Here is a 5,167-nt window from a genome sequence, read left to right as displayed (position 1 = left end):
TAATATTATATATATATATATATATATTGCTGGGATAACTGTACCGCTGATGTCTGGTGGTTTATTGAAAGGAACAGTTAATGCTTAATTTTTTTATATATTTTGACCAATTTTGTGTGCTTATATCTGGTAATCTGAGGTACTGATGTGAAGACAACAATATGCAATATAACAACCATTGGTGAATTCCTATCATCCTGTCTAGTGAAATTCTATATTGTTTCTAATGTTTTTTAAATTATTATTTTTTAATTCTCTTTAGTAGTTTGATTAATCTTCCATTCTTACATCTGGTAATCTCAGCAACTTCATTGAAGAAAACAATGTGTAATATAACAACCACTGTTAATCCCTATCATTTGGTTTGAAATCCTGTATCATTTTTAATGTTTTGCTATTGTTATTTTTTTTAACTATTCTATTCTCTTTAAAATAAAAAAAAAGCAGTGAGCCTAATTCAGCCTGTGGGGTATGGTTTACTGCCAATTATAGGTGGTTCTCTTGTAAATAGCATATAACTCTTATAAACAAGATATAACTGGATTTTAAAAGATCAAAATGAATGCTGTCTTTTAATCACTGGCTTTAGCCCTTTATACTCCAAAAATTAATTTATTTTTATACATTGGCCTCTTCCTTCTATGTTCCTTTTGCACTGTTCTACATTTTCATGCTGTTGTATTTTTTCTGTTTATTTTGTTCCATTTTCCTTTATGTCTATTATTTTAGTGATTATCTTTGACATTTTGCCATCATATTTATCAAAGTTTACATTTCCTGAGCAATAAAAGTACCTGGAATATTTTAATTTCACTCATTTTCCTGTTGAAAATATATTATTATCATGCATTTACTGTGATCTTTATTTTTAAATCTTTATTATTAGTACAGTTTTCCGATAGATAAAATGTTTGCTTAGGTGTACTTTTACCTTGCTCCTCATGTTTTCCCCAGCATCCTAGACTTTTTCTGAGGAATATTTTCTCACTGCCTGAAAGATAGTCTTAGAATTCTCTTTAGTGAAGTTTTTTTTGGGGGCAGCCCTAGTTCTTATTTATTTGGAAATGTCTTTATTTTGTCTTCAGTTTTGACAAATAGTTTTGGTATTGTATATTTCTTGGTTGGCAATTATTTCCGTTTCACAATTTGAAAAAACTTTGATTTCCATTGCTACTGTTAGAAAGTCAGCTATCAGTTTAACCTAATTATCAATCCTTTGTAGGTTATATGCTTTTTTTCTCCCATAAATCCCTCCTCAAAAATACATTCTATTTATAAAAATCTTATTTTCTACATTTATCTGGATATTTTTAATAGCTCTATATTTTTCATTTATGTGACTATTTCTAAAAAGAATTTCATACATAGTTATCCTCTATTATATGTCAAGTAATTCTAGAATTTTAAGTAACTAATTCCCTAACTATGCCGTTTTCCCATCAGTCGTGGTATTTATTGGTAACCACGAAGCTAAGTTGCCACAGTTTGTTGAAATTAATCCATAAGTATTCTGAGATCATAAAATAAAAATGCTTTTTTCTAGAGAGGATTTCTAGCCGTTTCTTTGAGCAACAAAGAAGCAATACCCGGCCAGAACCATTTTAATCTCTTTTGAGGTTTCAGGCTTTTGATGCTTAGCTTTTCAATTAACTGCAATATTGCTCAAAACAAATTGAAGAAAATATTATATTCTTCTCTTGTTTATTATTCATTGATTCCTGTTCTGATTGCCACTCACTGTTTGCGGGAGGGGGGCGGGGGTTGAGGGAGGAAAAGAGTGCGTGGGTTTTGGTTTGGGGCCGTAAGAGACATATTAAAAATACGTTCCAAAGTCTATTTTATCCAGGACCTCATTATTGTATACTAGGAGGGTCATTCAGAGGACATAGTCCACCATAGCCACAAAAGTAGAGGTCTCAAGGAGCGATGTTCCGGCCAGCCCAGAATGAATAATTCATTTTTGACATACTTCAATCACCAGCACAGTGTCCTGATGGGTCTGGGACAGATTTGCTGTTCAAAGATGTTTTTGCCTTTGTAGTGATGCTTGTAACTCTTTCAAACAAGCTTCTTCTCTTTTAGGGTAAAGCAGCTGTAACTTAATAAATGGAAATTCCTACTAAATTGATCTCTGCAGTTGATATATCAAAACTGTGATCGGGGGGCTGGGGATTTAGCTCAGCAGCACAGTGCCTGCCTGGCAAGCGCAAGGTCGTGAGTTCGATTCCCAGTACCAGGAAAAAAAAAAAAAAAGCATTGTGATCAGACACTTATCATTATACCTTAATAAGAATATGAACAAAATCAAAGAATCGTTACATATATAAGCTAAAAGCAGCCTTAAACTTTAAATATGATAACTTCATAATACCTATTTACATGCATTATTTATAATTTATAATGAGGAGGTTCAAATGTTAGGTCTAAGACCCTAAAGAATACTCCAGAACCATAGTGAATAAACATCAAGTGTTTGAGGGGATTGTGGTATATTAGGTGAACATGAGAAGATTTGGAGACAGACACGTCACATCTGGCTCTGTCACTTCCTGATGTGTGACTGGGGAAATTCTCATTCTCTCTGTACCTCATTCTACATCTCACCAAGATAGGGGTAAATTTAGTACCCCCTCACAGTATTGTTGTGAGTATTAAGTGAGATAATGTGCTAAAAAATCTTAACAAATGTCTCACGCATAATGAGTTCAGTAAATGTTAGCTCTAGATATGATTACTCTATCCCTGTTGCTGCAGCCCAAACTAACACAGAAAAGGGCCTTTGATAAACACATTGATTCCCTTAAGCAATCAGAAAATTATGTAAATGGAATTTTAAGAAAACAGTCATCGTTGCTTTATACAAGCCAACTTAAATCAGACTATTTTAAGTATAAAGGAATACGCAATAGCTGCCTGACAAATAGACTCATGCCTGTAATGTTTATTCAATCTCCTTGCCATGTAAGTGAAATGTGGTGTGTATATATGGCTTAGTCAGACGCCTAGGTTCTTACTCTCATCCTGGGGAGGAACGTGTCAAGGCTTAGATGCATAGAACAATTTGTGAAAGGAGCCAAAAGGCTAGGATTTTACACCAAAGCATCCAGTGGTTAAACATGTACTCTTTCAATTTAGAGTGTAATAGATCTGTCTACATTTTGTTTCTTCTGTATATGAGATGTGAGAAAAATATATGCTGAATGCTTACATAGAAATAAAAAAATTTAAACATTGCCATTAACCCCTTAAAATACTCCCCTCACTTTGAACAGACTTATTCCATCTTTCTTGCCACTTTCTGAAGCAGTTCCAGAAGTACTCTTTCAGGAGTGTCCTTTCAGGACTGCCTCAAACCATTTATAAAAATTTCTGTCAAATAAGAACATTACAGTGTGGCAATTGATTCAGGCAGCCATGACAGTGCATCTAAAGACACTCCCTAAAGAAGGGTAAACCAGAATTAATGGCAATGTGTCTTTTCCTGTAATAAATTCACCTTATTTTTGATCAGAGATCACATTGAAAACACAAAGCACATAATTTTTTTTATTTTCCCAGACTCAATATTGACTTCATATCTTAATTCCTAAAGTCCTTCCTTTTATCCTCTAAAGGTTTTTTTAAGCATATGTAAGAACTACAAATAGTTTAATGTGGAAACTGAAAGCTATTCTTATAGAACCAGGAAGGAGAATATCACCTGAAAGTGGAAATAGCAAAATCAATGTCAATGAGTCAGATGAGGCATTGCTAAAATTAGGGCAGGTTATTGTTAATAACCTTTAACCTCTGACTCCTGATTTTCAAAATTATCCAAATACCAGTCAATAAAATCTGGGAATAACCTCAGTGAGAAAGAACTAGATCATAATTTTAACATAATGAATGAAAACAGAATCAATTGAATTATATCATTCTCTTTCAAGAAAGGTGTTGGAAGCAGACAAGCAAGACATGGTGAATAATAAAAATGAGGGACTAAGCCAGGCATAGTGGCACTGGTAATCCCAGGAACCTAGGAGGCTGAGAGAGCAGGATCACAAGTTGAAACCCAACTGGGGCACCTTAGTAGCTTAGAGAAACCCTATCCCCAAATTTAAAAATAGAAAATAAAAAAAAGGGTGAGGGGAGCTTGGGATACAGCTCAGTGTGAAGACCCTTGATTCACTCCCAGGACCAGGAAAAACAAAACAAAACAAAACAAAACAAACAAAACAAGAGGTCTGAGAAAAATGTCAACATTATTTATCTAGCCCTTTCCAAGGGGTACAAAGCAACTTGTTCTGAGGTGATGACTTGTTCTCAAGATTCATAGTGATAGCTTAAATTGGAGTGATCCTTAAGATTAGTTCTTTTGTTTTGACTTCATATTCTCCATCTATCCATTCATTGAACAAACACTGAATTTCTACCATCTGCGAAGCACTAGTTAGAAACAGACACATGGAAACAAAAGACAGAGACCGGGACCTCAAGGAGTTCATAGTCTAAAGGGGAAGAATGGCAAGTTAGTTGTAACCATAAAAGCATCGTGAAGGTAACTGGTAAAATGGTACAAAGAGAAGTGGTGTCCAGTCACACCTGAGGGGCCAGTGGGAAGAGTTGAGAGGTTACTAGTGGTGGTTAGGACACTGTGAGGGAAGGCATGGAAGCATTTCTGTGGAGGACCTGACCATTTTAAACTTAGAAGGGTGGGTGGAAGTTTAGTACCCAGAGGAAGGGTGAAAAGATGTGTTAGGGAGAGGCAGCAAGTATGAAAAGGACTGAGGAGTGCAACAGGAAGGTATTTTATGAAAAGTGCAAGGAGTTTGACAACAGGTAAGGCTAGAGACTTTGGCACAGGATAGTTGATGAAAGGTTTCACAGGCAATGGAGACTATTTTACAATTCACCCTGAACTAACATAGAAAATGTAATGGTTTTGAGTTAGATTGTCAGGGACTTTTTTAAAAAAAACTAATTTTATTGACACACTTTAGAGGCACATAATAATCACATTCATCATAGGGAATATGTACCTGTATATAATGTATCTTTTTTATAAGCAAGCATATGATGTCCTTTTATTATTGTTTTCATTCAAAGAAAACTATTCCAGAGCCACAATACTTTAATCATGATTGTGATAATTTACTACTTATATGTGATCTTAAGAAAGACGATCTCT

Source organism: Chinchilla lanigera, unplaced genomic scaffold, assembly GCF_000276665.1.
Source record: "Chinchilla lanigera isolate Chin_1 unplaced genomic scaffold, ChiLan1.0 scaffold00005, whole genome shotgun sequence".
Lineage (NCBI taxonomy): Eukaryota > Metazoa > Chordata > Mammalia > Rodentia > Chinchillidae > Chinchilla > Chinchilla lanigera.
The sequence above is the reverse complement of the archived record's forward strand: the minus strand, read 5'-3'. Positions refer to the sequence as shown.